The sequence below is a fragment of the Rattus norvegicus genome, chromosome 11 (genome assembly GCF_021556685.1).
Source record: "Rattus norvegicus strain SHRSP/BbbUtx chromosome 11, alternate assembly SHRSP_T2T, whole genome shotgun sequence".
In the NCBI taxonomy this organism is placed as follows: domain Eukaryota; kingdom Metazoa; phylum Chordata; class Mammalia; order Rodentia; family Muridae; genus Rattus; species Rattus norvegicus.
In genome coordinates this window covers 29847825-29864609 of record NC_141544.1, presented here as the reverse complement: position 1 = coordinate 29864609, position 16785 = coordinate 29847825, and the positions used below count along the sequence as shown (strand labels likewise).

The window sequence follows — 16785 nt, the reverse complement described above, 5'->3', positions numbered from 1 at the left end:
TGTGACCACTGAGAAGAAGAAGGCTCTTCACTAACAATTCTCTCCACAAAGTACTGATTTATTTATTTAAGTCAGGTAGCACCCATCAACACAGAACACCATCCTACTGCATTCTTGCATTGATGAAGCACAAGAATTTAATTGAAATGATATGAGGGCAGGAGAACAAGGAATTAAAGAATGATTAGAAGGAAAGTAAGCTTAGCTAGCAAATTCTAGCTGCTATCTTCACTGCCTTTTCTCCCTGTGTCAGAATCTTTAATGTATATAACTTTTCCCTTTCCCAATGGACTGTGACTTTCTTCTAATTACAAGAGAAGGGGTTATTAGAGTAGAGCTTCAGAGCAAACATATAAGCACATCTATTTCTCCTGATAATTTTTGCTTTTTTTTTCTACAATGTGGCCTAAGGTGGAAAAATAGACAACCCCAGAGTCTGTGGGGCAGGATGGGGTGTGGGGGTGGGGGTGGGGGTGGGAATAAGGGATCCTGGAATGTGTTGCATGTGCATTCCTCAAATGCTTGAAAGGCCTAACTATTGGCCTCTGCCCAACTTTCTTTGGTTTGGTTTATTCTTAATCTTTTTAAAAAATTAATTAAATCAATTGATTAATTTATTTATTTTTACTTATTCACTTTACATCCCTCTTGTTGCCCCTAAACATGGTTTCTCTTTACTCTCAAACATTCTGTTGGCTTTTAGATGTTTAAGCACTGGTTGCTGGTCACTCTAAGCTTTTTGAATTAAGCTTTTAAACAGAGTATCATTCTGTGAAACTTTGCTTTGGACCTTTTCACATCTATTTTGTTTACTGTATTTTTTTTAATGTGTCAGACAAGGAAAGACAAACTGTGTAATCTCACTCATGAGGAATCTGAGAGAGCTGATCTCTTCTAGAGGCTTGGAAATGAAGTATGGGGACTTTTGGGAGACTTCTGACTTTGGATACAGTGCTAACATTTGGTAGAATAAGTTCTATATTTCTGGATGGAAATAATTAAAAATAATACTACATGTGACTTTGAGTATACTTCATACAAATGATAATACTTTAAGGCTATATGTATGCAAATTATTCTTACTTGAAAACCACACAATGAAACCCATTAATGTTACATAAATGTGATGTCTCTATCAAAAAAAAATAAACTGGAAAGTATTAAAATAAGAGGATTTTAAATCATTTTCCATTTATATTTAAAACAGAAATAACTATGGAAAAACCATACCATTTGATACTGGCAGTTTCTTCAAAGTTTTTTATTCCTAGTATGTTCATGTTTTGTTCTTAGTCAGCCTTTCATTACTCTCAGCAGTAGCTTGATGATTACTAAGAAATAGTAAGAAGTTTGTGCCGATTTTGATCTTTACTTTTATTTACTCTGAAAAATATTTAATTGCCACTATTAAATGCTATAATTTCCATAGTTGTGTGTTTAAAAACTATTGATAACCTATGACAAATAAAATAAATGTACTCTTTCAGTTAGTTTTTATAAAAGATTTAGTAATGATAATAAACAACAACAGCGCAGAAGATGAATGTCTACTCGAGGCTCAGGCATACACCTGTGTTCTAGAACCGTCTTTGTGTCTCTACCTCACTGAGTGTTTTTTATGACATACTGTGCTCCCTCCCTCATGTCTCATATGCTTATTCTTAGGAGATGCCTACTAGAGTAATTCTCTCTTAAGAATTCTCTTTGAATTTCAAAGCTATATAAATGACACCATTAATGAGTATTCTAAGCAAGTCATGTAAAGCTTTTCTGGCTTAAACTTTATATAGATTTCTGTTTGAGATTCAGACTATGTATAATGTGAACAATGACGAACACTAATTAGTTTGGAAATAGAACTGTAATATTTAAACTTCCATTAATTTGCATAGGCTTTTTCCTACTTTTTTTCCTGAATTACTGTAGTTACATACTAAACAATCAGACAAGAAAGAATATTAAAATTATATTAAAATTAAATGGAGCAATTTGGTGTGCACAGTCATTTACTCCTTCTTTAGAAATCCCACAGCAGAGGGTGCATTGTTCTGTCAAAGCCCTTATCACATTGTGTTATAATTACTGTTTATAGTCTATCTCTGACTAGGCAGAGCTTCAGGGGATCTAACGCATTCATCTTTAGATCCTCAAGTCTGACAGAATGTCTGACACATGAAGATTCTCTCACGGTAAATCTGTTGAATGAAAGGAAAAGTGAGGGGATAGATGGGCTTCACACCCTTTGTCTGCCATTCATACTGTTAAGTCTGCTAGAGTTTCTGCTTGTATTTGTCACTTGGGTGAAAGAAGTCGCAAGGAGCCTTGCATGAGATCTAGTGCATAAGTCTTAAAGAATTTCATAGATTCTCATTGACATCCCGACACCTTTATACAGTGGGAGTTGATTACTTAGTGTAAAACACCCGAGATATCTGGACACCTATGTCTATTTTCCCAAAGTCAAGTGTGTAGTAGCAAAGAAGGGTAGGTAGACAGCCATATATACACACCATACTGTGCCAAGCACATAGGAGGATCTTTTGGATGTGAGTCAGATAAATGTTTCAGGAATGGAACAGGAAGGGAAGCCCTCACACAGAGCATAGGGCCACATGTGTAAGGGGGCTTTTAACATTCTCCTGCCTTGAAACCTTTCCAAGGATCGTTCAGGCCAATCTTGTAATCTGTAGCCATAAGTATATAGAAAAATGCTTCCACTCGACTGTTTTAGTTTCATTTAGGAAGTCTTTTCCTTGCCTCTATAGTTTCCGAAATTTGTCTAAATTCACTAATCATGTTTGTCATTCATATGTTTTTGACAAGGAAAAACTGAGTCTCTAGAGTATTCATATTGCTGAATTTTAATTTTAAAGTCTGAAAGTACTTTACTAGGTTGTGGTTTCATTTTCCATGAATTATTGGAACTATGTGACTTTCTTAAAGTAAAACAAAACAAAGACAAAACAAACAAATTTCTCCTCAGTATTATTTGTGCTAAATTAGCAACTAAATAAATATTTGTCATATTATATTACTGGTGGTTAGTTATCAAGCATTCCATGACATGTTAGCATTTATAGGCCTATTTGAGTTAAATTCCTGAACAATGTAAATGTTACTTTACAATGACGAATAACTGTGAACGCAAAGCATCATCTTGAAATGCTCAGCTATTTAGCAACAGTGAATCCAGTGTAGTTTGCTTCTCTTTGGTTCTTGGTGCAGTCAGCACCAAGTTCTGAGGCTTCAGGTAGATCATTTAACCTCTATTTTTGTTTAATAATTGTTCCTTTATCCCATCCTTTGTACTTTAAACAACATGAATATGGAGTTTGGAGAAGCATGCAGTGGAGATTAGCAATAAAATAAACACTTGAGGGTTTTTGACTTACATAAGTAAGTACGAGTAAATCTTAGAAGTCAAACTAAAAAAAGAAACTCTTCACAACCTAGCACCTTGCTTTCAGGTTATGTATTCTAGACTAAGAAATCTCTCTCCAGCCATATTTACACTATAAGTACTATATAAATGCTGCCACTGAATCATTGTTTACTTTTCAGCTACCTTTTCTAATGTTAGAAAGAGACCTTAGAAACATTAATAGAGAAAGGAAGGATTTAAAACTGTTTAATGGATTCCCCCTAGCATAGTAAGTAAAACTAAGATAGAAACAAAGATGAGGGCATTATTTGAAGAGATCACGTTTTTAAAAATTTCGACTGAAAATACACATAACGTGAAACTTTCATGGACAGAAGGGAAAGGATGAGTCAGGGCAGACCCCCCCACAGTGGTCACCACGCACATAAAAGGGTTCTTATTGCTTCGATGGACCCATAGCATACTGAACCCACCATTCTTGAAAAAAGCAGCATCTAGCAGAGATGTGTTTCTGACTTCCTGAAAAAAACAAAGTACATTGTGGGGATGGACCTTGCCTTGGATCATACATTTATTATTTAAGTCAGTATTTTTCCATTTCTAAATTTCCTAATGATAAAAAGGAGCCTATTTCCATCCAATTGGTTTCGCTTATGCTCTTTAAATGCAAAAGACATCCATCTGGGCTTGAAGATAATGATGCCATGGAATGGAAACCTGAGTTTTAGGCTATAGTCCGAGCAGTATTCTACTAGAAATAAGTGGCCATTTAAATGCTGCCATAGCTAGGTTTGCAAATGTATCTTCGTGTAGAAAATAATCATTCCTGGTCTGAAAGTTAGTCATAAAATTCTCCATTAGAGTTTGGTAATGGACAATAATAAAACATGTTTTTTTGAAAATACATTTGGAAAATGAAACACTGTAAATGTTAGTCATGTGAGGAATATTAATGCTCTTGTAAGATAAACATTTTAGGGACAGATTTTCATTTTCATTGATAACTGCTAACACAGGTTTTCTACTTTCTTGAGAGACAACTTTTATGGGCTATGCTCATAAAGTGGAAGGACTGGGCTTTCAAATGTTCTGTGACATGTGGTGTCTGGATTTAGCAGAAAGATGAGACTGTTACACTGTGGGAGATCTATAATATATGTGATAAGATCAATGAGAAATAATCTTGATGTTTACCAAAGACCACAATGACTTGTGTCTGGTCTAATGGGGATGCTTACAGAAGTATAGGAAACCGTTCTGTATCATCCTACAGAAGAATTTCAAGGAAGAATCAAGAGCGAGATAAATTGCTCTTAATGTGGTACTAATCACATTGAGGGTGGGGGGTTGTATTTAATTTTCCAAATAGTCAAATGCCTTTTCTGAAAAAAATGATGATGAAAACTCATCCAGTGATTTCCAAAGAAATCAGTTCTGAAGGCATCTAATGAATGAAGGAGTTAATCCTGAACCCCCCTAACTTTTATTTTCTAAAAGAGAAGTGGATTTTTTATATATAAAGAGAAATATGATCACTCCTCATGCTTTTCAAGTCAGATAATATTTCACTTAATTTTCACAAAGAAGAAATAGCCATAATGATTATAGCTCTTGTTTTTTAACCACTGGTACTCGCCACACCCTGTTCTAAGGTTATAACAAGTAAGTCTTTTTCAGGACCTTTTGATGTTGCCAGCATTCTGTAGATGAGACAGACAGAAGATAAGGAAAGGTCTGGGCCACGGTAAGAGATTCAAATTCTTATAATCTGACACCTGTCTATATGTTTATGTCTTTTCCTGGAACCAGAGAAATCAAAGACTTACTGAAGTAGTCTAACATCTAGTGTTCACCTTCTAGTCAATAAAGGAAGACTGTGTTCCTAAAGCACATTTTGAGCAAGAAAACTGTTTAAATACAAAGCAAGCTATAGCCCAGGGACCTAAGGATGCTTTGGGCTATGACATGTCTAGGCATTGTGCTTTAATAATAATAAAGGTAACTTTCTCTCAGGGCTGTGAGTATATGAAGGGTTCTGACACTGGCCTAAGACAGACCCCTTGAGAGACAGTGGGTAAATTTGTTCATAGGAGCACACACAATGCAAGAGAGGAAAATTGAATCGGAGTAAGCTTTTCTTTCCTTATCAAGCACTTATCCTTATAATTCTTCTCTCTCCTCGTTTATTCTGCCTTTGCAGTGGAAGAAAACTAGCATCCCCACCAACTAGTCTGTAGACCACCAAGATCAGTCAAACCAAGTATGACTACAAGATTAAGGTTAAAGTAATCAATGGTTAATAACATAAAGAACCATTTCGTTTTGCCTTGAAGGGGTGAAGATCTTATGTCTTCATTTATTTCCTACTTCACAAAAGAAAAACAAACACACAAGCAACAACAAAAACATTGTGTCAGATTCACTTTATCCATGGCTGGTCTCTCATCTCAGACAACCCTGGAAGACAGAGGAGAGCAACTACACTGTTAGAGTCAAAAGAATTCCCAGGTCCTATAAATACCAGTCTATTAGAGAGCACTCTCAGAGGGCCAAGGAATTTCAGGAGCCATTTTTAAATTTTTAAAAAGGAAATCTCTAAAATAAGATGAAACTTGAAGCTGCACACCATAGCTCACATGAGTAAGAGCAGCATATGGTAGACTGGGACTGGAGGAGCACATATTTGAAACAAGCCTGGGCTGCGTAGTGAGATCTTGTCTTTAAAGCAAGCAAGCTGAAGCTCGCACAACAGAAAACAAGTTGTAGCACAAAGAGTTCATAGGTTTGTTATAGGGACTTGATATAGGACTTTCCTTTATTCTTGAAATAACTTTCATTCTGGGTCCATCTTCCGTTAATCTTATGGAAACCAAGCCAACTAGACAAACCTATTTTTCAATATGTAAGTAATTCATTGATTATTATAACAGCAGATATTTTAGAAATAATTTCCCAAAAGACTTTGTAAAAATGTTTGAGCCTTGGTTTGCTAATTTCATTATTAATTGAGTATGATTATTATTCTATAATTCACACACTCACACACACACATCATGTATGTGAGTATATATGTGTGTGTTGGTTGGCACATGCATATACACAGTTGGGCACATCTCTATCCACTCATGTGGCAGCCAGAGGAGAGAACTGGGTATTTTTCTGGATCATCATCCACCTTAATCTCTTGAAACAAAGTGCGTCAAAAATCTGGACCTAGTCAGGCAACCTGCAGCCGGCCCACTCCAGTGGTCCCTCTGTCTCCACCTCAAGGGTGCTGGGATATACAGGCATATGAGCAGCCATCACTTGCTTTTGGGTGTTGAAATCTGAACTTGGATCCTCCTCCTGTTCACACAGCAAGCATTCTTACCCACAGAGTCATCTCGCCTGCCCTAAACAAGGGCATTTTAGTATGTGACTGCTGGGGTCTTTGGTTTTCTGATACTTTAAGAAATAAGACAGAATACAAAGGGAAGCAACATTTGCTAAGCAACAGGATAGCGGACATGCCAGCATGGGTGGCTTCAACATCACTAATGGCATTTTAATGCTAACACTGGGTATAAGCAGATCTTGAAGAATGAGGGCAAGTTTCACAGAAAGTCAAATGATTCAAAGCATTAAACATGCATGTACCCACATGTATGTGCACAGACACCCCTACACACACACACACACACACACACACACACACACACACACACACACTCAGAGAAATGGCGGGGATAGATTCTGGAAGGACAGGGGTTGTAACAAGGTGGAGTCGGAGATAGAATAGAAAGTGATGGAAGGTTGGGTATGACTAAGGTACACTGTGTATATTTATGAATATTTCACCACAAAACCCATTCATTTATAAAAAGTAGTCTGTGCTAATAAAATTTAAAACATTTAAAAATGAGGGGAACGGTCAGAAAACTTCACATTCATCTTTATTACATCACAATGGCTTCAATGCCATGTTTGTCCCATATTATTTATAGCATAGATTAGATGATCCTATCTCCATAATCCTACAGGAGCTCAATGATGTCTTGATATACTAATTACAAGTGGATTGAGAATAAGGTTTAGACATTGGTTATCCAACTACAAAATGCCACTGGCATATATTTGCACTAATAGTGTCATTCCCAAACCTGTGTTTATGAACTTCAGTGACATTTTAAACACATACATAGCTCTTTGAGCAAATAATACAGAGAGGAAAAGAACTTAACAATTTTAAAGAAAAATAAAGTCTTAAATGAGATTCAGAACAAAATATTGTACACTAATAAAAAGGTAGCAGGAATAAGGACAAAACCTAAACACTGCCATGCACTATGATTTAATTTTGAATACCCATGAAAATAATAATATACATACATGCTTTCGATTCTGTCATTAGCAGGTAGAAGCATAGAGCAACATGGGTTATTACCATTCACTCATGTTTTCATTCATTTGAGAACACTGAGCTGCAGTTACATGCTAACTAAAGATTCAAGTGTAAACACAGAAAGAATATGTGCTCACAAAACACATAGAACACAATTATGTGATAAAGACCTTCAGTCATGTACTGTGTGATAGTCACAGCTCTGGGGTAACTAAACATTTGCCAACATGGACAAATTTATAATGATGAATGTCAGTTGTCAATGACACATGAATGCGTGAGGGTCAGTAAGATGAAATTTCTCAGGGTGGGGAAATGATGGCTCTCAGCTCCATTGAAAGTCATGTCTAACATTACTGTATCCAATATTTCCCTGCTTCTTTAGTCAAAAGAGTGGGAAGTAACAAATGCAATCTGAAAACACACTGTTGGTAGTTCGGCTAATATGTTTAGTTCTTATCTCAAACATACCATTCTGTGATTGTAATGGTGTCATGCCACAGAGAAGTAGCTCAACTTCAAAGTCTAACTTCACAGTACAAGCCATGTTCTTATCTTTGTTGTGACTCCATGGCCTTTGAAAGCATCTTATAATTATTAGGTAGCTATGACTGTCTATATTAAGAAAAAGAACTAGAGATAGCTTTGCCCAATGAATTCCCTCATTAAAAACAAGATTCACTGTATGTGAACACTGATGAGAATTTATATGTCTGGTGACTCTGAACATCTCCAGACCTAGGAATTCCAGCCCAAGTCTACCAACACAGGAGGAGACTGGAAGCCGGTAACAGTGCAGAGAAGCTTCAGGGAATCTGAACATTCCAGAGCTGAAAGAAAAACAGGAAAGCATTGGGGTCATGACACAGGGAGCATTTGGGATGATGAAGATGGGTGAAATTGGGCTGTGAAAATGTCTAGAAGGAATGATGTCTCAAGATGAGGGTACACAGTCGTGGCACAGGTTATGAGTACGAGACTGCTCTTGCTAGGGCAATGGGTCTCTATAGAACCAGCAATTCTGTAGTGTCAGCAGCAGACCTTGTGTACAACTACTGGGTCCTTAGTTCACTGAGAATTGGACAGAGTTTGCAGTTCATAAAGTTTCCTTGAAGAGCTTACAAAAGAATGTTGCTGCAGCCAGTCCAAGAGTCATCATGGGCGTTATCATGCCGCATGGCTTTATCATTACAACTTTTTTATCCACTAAAGTGCATGGTGATGTTACAGCCACTTTGGGTCTACTAGCAGTAATTTCCTAGTTATTGGGTCATATAGGGAATCGACTCCATAAACCTCACATTTCAGGGAGAAGGCTTCTTTTGTGGTTTGTTTCTTTTTGTTGTTGTTTTTGTTTTTTTGTAGTTTGATATAAATTCTTACACGTGTTTGGTGTGTTTTCCTCTGACCACCAATCATATACTAATTATGTATATTTTATTACCTAGCTAACAAAGGGAAATACATTGAATATGTTTCTACACTAAAACTTTAATATTTAAGAGACTATGTAAGCACAACTGCCAAATCAAAAACATAAGGTGTCCAAGTGAAATATAAATTTCAAATAGACAATAGAAACACAGATTGTTTTAGATACACTAATATTAAAATAAAACACTTTCAGGTTCAGGAGGTTGCTCAGTGGATAAGGGCACTCTCCGTTCTATCCAAATGACCTGGGTTTGGTTCCAAACAATCACATTGGTGGCTCATAACTGTCTATTAAGTTCAATTCCAGAGGGTCCAATGCTCTCATACCTCGTGGACAACGCACATAGTTCACTTGCATGCAAACAAGGAGTCGAAGCACTCATAAAAATCTTTTAAAATTGTCTATTTCAAATTTAAATTAAATCTGTGTCCCTTATTTTTTATTTGTTAAATTTGTCAGCTTTTTTATACAAAGTGAATGATTTATAAGAGAGAGGAGAGAGGGAAAGGGGTAGGGGAGAGGGAAGGGATTGAGGGGGGAGGGAGGGAGGGAGGGAGGGAGGGAGAGAGAGAGAGAGAGAGAGAGAGAGAGAGAGAGAGAGAGAGAGAAGGAGAGAGACCTTTTTCCTTTCTTCAGGTCAACACATTTCAAAGTCTAATGCATAGCAGAAAACAAGCAAGGCCACCCTCACAGTTAAGAAAGTCACGGACATTCGCAGAAGGAAGCAAAAGCAAAGGGACCAAGCAAATGGCATTGTTATTAACCATCCTATGTGAGGCACATATCCATGCCCAAGGGATGGTCTAGGTCTTTCTGCAGGTGGATAGAAAAGAATCTTACAGGCGATACAAATGCATTATATCCCCCAAACTTTGAGTGTATAAGTATATCCTAAGTGAAAGGAATTCTGCCTTGCTAAATCATCTAAGACCGTGACACAGGAGTCTACCATACCTAAAGGGAAGGAGCAGCAAAGAACTGGTTTTAGGCCAAGATAAGGGGCCATAGTGATGGTTCAATGTTTATGATTGAGTTTTGATCTTGCAGATGATCCAAGTTTGACTGCCAGTGTCCATACTGAGCAGCTCACAATGGGTTATACCATGAGATTTGGGGATCTTCTTCTCCCTTTTCAGCTCCAAGGGCATCTGTATGCATCTCTCTCTCTCTCTCTCTCTCTCTCTCTCTCACACACACACACACACACACACACACACACACACACACACACACTAATAAACAAAAGTAAAACCTTAAGAGGATGCTTGGAATCCACCATTCCTGACTTATTGAAACTTTGTCTCAAAAATATAAAATACAATCAATTCACAAGCAAAGCCTGGCAGACTTTTTATAACCACAGCCAAAACTTCCTAGCAAACAAGAACGGCACCCATTCTTAGCTCTGTGGAGACAGGTGGCTTTGTTAAGGAAAAGAGATAGTGGGTAAAATGGCAAGACTGTTCTAGCATGACAGGACCAGGACGGTACACACGCTGGCAGGTGATTAACCTACTGATTACGTCATGCCAAACCCTCCAGCTTCATTTCAGCCAGACCTGAAAACTTATGTCAGAGAAGGAAAGACAGAAAGGCAAAGCGAGTGAAAGGACTCGCGCCCTTTCCCAGAGTGAACATGGAAGAAAACATGACACTCTCTCCTTTCCTAGGTTTACAAACGTGAGACTTCAAGGAGTGACTTTCAATGACTTGATTTATTTATATATAAAAAAGATACACATGCTCCTCTTTTCCCTATCAAATATTTTTACTTTCTCCACAGTCTCGATCCATCAGATAGAAGAGAAGATTACTTGTATTTTAGAGATAGGAGCACAGAGATGACCATTATTTTTTCCCCTTTTCCTATATTTTTTTTTCAAATTTGCCCATGCTCAGTGCTGACAGGGTTGCTCCAGGGTTTAAAATAGGCATTACACAAGGGAATCGAAAATTAACTTCAGAGGCATAAAGATAGACAGTAAGCTCAGAAAGAAGAGGTAAGATGCGAGATATAGTTTGTCTTGGGTCACCTGACAATGAGGATGTTTTTAGGGACTGGAGAGATGGCTCAGTGGTTAAGAGCACTGACTGCTCTTCCAGAGGTCCTGAGTTCAGTTCCCAGCAACCACATGGTGGCTCACAACCATCTGTAATGGGATCTGATGCCCTCTTCTGGTGTGTCTGAAGACAGCTACAGTGTGCTTATATATAAAACAAACAAACAAACAAACAAACAAATAAATAAATACATACATACATAAATACATAAATACATAAATAAATAATCTTTAAAAAAAAGAAGATGCTTTTAATGTCATCTGTTCAAAATAGTAATCTAGGCAACTGTTGTGAGACAGGTTTGGTAACCTTATGTCATTTGCCTAATTCTTGAAAAAAAAAAACAAAACAAACTTTGGACATTTATTATGTGAGTCTCTAAATTAAAACAGTGCCCTAGACAAAGTGCCTAGAGGGACAGAGCAGGAAATCTGAGCACTCAGTGTGACTGAAGTGGACAAACTACCTTCTCCCATGGGACAGTGTGTCATGACTGCTTTCAGGTCGCTAGAAGCACTGTGACAAACATCAACGGTGGAAGACACCCAGGTTTCAGGGTAACGAGTTACCATTCATGGAGGCATGACATATACAGGAGCACACATTTACAGTCAGGAGCACAGTTTTCTAATATTTCAAGAGACAACTAGGACTTCTTTGGTTGTTATTGTTTCTGTTGTTGTTGTTCAATGTTTGCTTTGTTTTGTTTTGAAACATGGTTTCTCTGTAGCCTTGGCTGTTCTGAAACTCACCGTGGCTGTTCTGAAACTCACCGTCTGTAGAACCAGTTGTCTTCGAACTCATGGATCTCACAGAGATCCATTTGCCTTTGCTGGGACTAAAGGTCTGTGTCACCACTGCCTGGCTTACAGCACAGACCATCCCACTTAGTGTTTAAGGGTAGGAGCTGATAAACACTTCTTTAAAGAATAAAATCCAAATACTGTTTTTTTAAGAATATAAAACTGCAATTTTAAAGTTTTCTTAATATTTTCAAATGACAAAAATCCTTTTTATTACTCCAAATGTTAGGTGTGGGTGCTGTTTTTGTGGTTTTTGCAAGAGCATACTCAATGTTCTATTGTCATGCTTCCCCTGATCCAGAGGAAGCTTCTGTACTCCTGTAGTGAATCTATCTTTATTTTTATGATCTGTCTGATACTTTACATCTAAATGTTGAACCATAACTCACAGTGACTTTCTTTAACTATGCAATTGCTCAAATCACTTTAAAACATTGCATTCTTTTTCTTCAATATTCTCCAGTATGTTTAGCTCTCTAATAGTTTGCATTTTCTTTGTTAATTAAATATCACATATATTAAGTTTTGATCAATACCTTTTAAAATGCATATTTAATAATAAGATAGAGATTATCTATAGATTGATAGTTAGGTAGATGAGAGGGCGATGGTCTATGTAAGAAGGGTCCACAGTTTTATCTGCGCTTAGGTCTGAATAAACTTTTTTGAAGAATCCTGATATCAGTAAGCAGCGACGTCATACAGACAATCATTACTCTATTAATCCCTTGCAGACTACTGGGAAAGGTGATAAATTGGCACTTCCAAGGGGGACAAAAGAGCACATATATTTATATATTTTAATCATTTCAAAGAGCACAGAAGAATGAATTATTTTGACCCATTCTCCACCATTACAAAATCCAATTAACTCATTAGCTACCAGCCACACACAGCTATTTAACTTTTAACTACAATGTAATATTATATTCTTCAGTTACACTGGATGCCAAATGTTTAACCCAAATGTGGCTAGTAACTATTTTGATAGATGGTACAGAGAACAATATTAAGGACAATTAAGTTAATATTTATGTACCCAAGAAATTATTACTCTTATGACTATTGCTAATATTGTCTGTGGTGCTATGGATTAGACATGACACTTGTAACAACTTGCTTGTAACTCCTGGGTCACACCATTCTCACTGAGCCTTGCTCTCAGCCATCCACTAAGTCTATGCTTGCTTAGCGTCAACTCTATTTATCCCCAAGTCATTGAATACTAGAAGAACCAACTGAAATACAAGTATACAATTAAGAAGAGATGTTCTTCTAAGTTGAATGTTTTAGAAAGAATAAATGAAATTCAAATCATTTTCAAAGTACTGTAGAGTTGAATGGATGGAAAATTAGAAATAAAACTCAAAGAAGGAGAACTATTCATACTTTCCTTTCTAGTTAAAGACATTCATGAAGCAACCATAAAATAGAGATCACAGGTGACAAATCTTGTAAATTATAGCATATATATATATGCTATATATTTTTATATATTATATATAATGTTAGAAAGTACATATATATGTGTGTATGTGTATATATAAAACTTTATATATTAAACTACACATAACTATATGTATATTTTTATTTATATTTATGTAAAATTTCAGGATTTTTAGTTTTGTAATATATGTAATATTTATGCACTATTTCAAAGTCATTTTTTAATGAAAATCATTTTTTGTGGCATAGGGAGATAGTTTAGTTAATAAAGTTCTGTACTTGAAAGCATTATGATCTTGATTTAGTCCTCAGAAGCCAAGCATGGTGGTACGTGTTACTATCTCAGAAGTGGAAATGAAAAGACAGGCAGGTTTTGAAGCTTGCTGGACACCCTGCCTACCTTAGTTGGTTTGCCCCTGTCCCAAGACTGTGAAAGACCTTGCCTCAAGAAAGTGTGGATAGAAGAATGGCATTTGATACTCAAAGTCACATGTAAAGTTTAATCACATGCATACACACAACCTCTCTCTCTCTCTCTCTCTCTCTCTCTCTCTCACACGCACACACACACACACACACACACACACACACACTTCTTTATGGCTTAATTGATCAACTGGGAACTCCACTGGACATATTGAATGAGTTTTCTAGTGTTCACAGAAGAATTGCAAGCCTATGAAATATAGAAACAGCATTTTCATAATGACTTTTGTCATTTTGAGAGGGAAGAAAAAATGTGGGTTCAGCAGGTTTCAGATAAAGGCATAAATATGTCTCCACATAACTCACACTTTACATATAGCACAGTTACATGAAGATGAAGGTGGGACAAAGCTTGAGATTAGCCTTCCAACACATTCCAAAGTTAATATGACGTTTCTAATGCCTCCTATGCAAAATTGAAAGGTCTTTAAAAGTCTACTTTGATTTAGAATTGCTCTTCTGTATCAGAAGACTTTTATTTCATTGAATATTTTTAATTCACCAAGGATTACTTGCATATGTTTAAATACTCCAACAACACAGCAAGAGTTGTGAGTTATAAAAGAACTTAATTTTTATTAGACAAGGGTTCTGGACTTATAAATATTAGTGATTGATTAGTTTCATAAATCTCCTTCAATCACTCCATCACAGGTCTTAATTAAGAGTAGGGTGTAGACTTTCAGTTGTCATTAGAAAGCCTCCAATCCAATAAAAGTGCATCCCGAAGTTTCTGGAAACATCTTGGAAAACACGGAACTTTACACTGAAACAAAAGTTATTATAATTTTGTACAAAGACTCTTGACACAACCCATAAATAACCCAAAGTTCAATTCAATTCAACAGGCATTGATTCAATACAAATGTGGTTCTTTCTAAGTACATAACAGAAAGTACAAAGGCAAGTCACAGTCCCTTTGGGCACTGATTAATGGAACTCAGAGTAATTGCTGTGGGAATGAAAGGTATACAAAGACTTTGGGGAATCAAAACAGAAACAGTCTCTCTTTGTGAATCATTAAAGGTTTTGTGGACGAGCATGACAGTATCTTTGTTATAAAAGTAGCAGTGCTGTTTATACAGTAGAGATTAAAGTACCAAATAAAAAATTCGAGAGCATGCCACTCACTTCTCATTCAGACCTTTCACATCTATACCTAGTGTGTCTCTTAGGACAAATGCAGGTATAATCGGGAGTCACTCACCCTACATCAGTACTATACGGTTTTGTAGGGAAGAGGGGTATGAGTTTAAGGCTCAGGATGACAGACCCTGTGTCTTATCCCTTGGGGAATCTCCTCTGCTCATAAGTCACTCTTTGCTAATAGGAAGTAAGAGGAACTAAATGGTTATTTACAGAAAATGACTCACTTACCCTAATAGCACAGTTTATCTGCTGCTGAATTATTTTCAGAAGGACACACGCCGAGGAGTCTATCTGATTCCCTTGCAGTTCTTCTGGCTAACTTAGTTCACAGTACTAATATCGCAATATCATGATCTTGGCTGGGATTTGTCACCTGACACTTAGGATGGTGGTTTGTACTCTTCTTTGCTCATTCCATTTCACATGCTAATGTGACTAATGTCACATGCTATAAAGAATGTGATGTAAATCAGAGATGATGGGGGAAGAGGCCAGGGGTGCTTTAAATGGCATCAAAGTGCATTTACAAAACGGATTAAATTAACTACCACGATTATAAACACATCACACTGCCACAAAAATATATAGCGGTAATGTAGGATTCATTAATAACTGAATGGTTTTGTTTTTGTTGTTTTTATTTTTGTAGCCGATTCTTCATCTGATACAAATGCAATAACCCTTAGCATCCAGTAAACCTTGATGCCTAAAGAAATGACCCAATTTGGAAGGTTGGTCCTATGCCGCCCAATGTCTATGCTCAGTGTGTATTATGACTTCCTTCAATTTTAGAATCCAGTTTATCTATTTCTAACTCATATCGTCAAGGGTCTTAGACCTTGGTATCTTTCAAATTAATCTTGCCAACTTTTATATTTATATTTGCTATTGATTTCTATTCAGAAACATACAGCAATTTTAGCAATCCTAGAGATGATTTGGCAAAATTTGTCATGGTCAAAGGCAAAAATATAATTATCAAACGTAGCTTTGTCATCCCATGGAATTTTAAAACTCTTCTCTGATGCTATACCCCTTGCCCTTCAGAATTTCTTTTATTTCTACATAAGCAGTGTAGTGAGTTAAATTTTCATCTTCCTTAGGCTTCTTCCCTAGGTGTCTACAATTCCAGTCCCTTAGAAAGTATACGCACAAGATCATAATTCTATAAGCTAAATAATATTTACTTTGGAGTGTGTGTGTGTGTGTGTGTGTGTGTGTGTGTGTGTGTGTGTGTGTGTCTGTGTGTCGGGGGATGGGCAGAGGCTGTTCAGGTGCTTGCAGACACCGGAAGAGGGTATTGGAGTTCCAATAGATAGAGTTACAAGTATTGTGAAGCACCCATGTGAGTGGTAGAAACTAAACTCAGGTTGTCCAGAAGCTTCATAATGACTGAGCTATCTTCCATCCCCCTCTTCTAGTATTTCAGAGCTTACTATTAAGGTACATGTCACAGTTGGACTCTGCACTACAATTAGCTCTTCTGCATTGAATGGAAATAAAGACTTCCTTTCTAATAATATGTATTTGGTCCTTTCAGTGTGTATATCTTATATCTCCAGATCTATACAACCAGTGTTGGTGTCTGTGTGTGTGTGTGTGTGTGTGTGTGTGTGTGTGTGTGTGTGTGTGACAAATGAAA

The 16785-nt window shown here is 36.8% G+C and overlaps 1 long non-coding RNA gene across 13 annotated transcripts in view; it reads right to left on the bottom strand.

Moving 5' to 3' along the window:
- Nucleotides 1-16785, bottom strand: part of LOC103693508 (uncharacterized) — a 493880-nt gene that overhangs the window by 80968 nt on the left and 396127 nt on the right. The window contains exon 8 of one of the 13 annotated variants that reach the window (XR_015632971.1): nt 14547-14760. The exons of 11 other annotated variants lie outside the window; for them this stretch is intronic. This is a non-coding gene — a long non-coding RNA (uncharacterized LOC103693508). Of the gene's footprint in view, nt 1-14546; nt 14761-16785 lie in introns of those variants that run through there. One more of the 13 variants, XR_015632975.1, reaches the window with a different exon arrangement.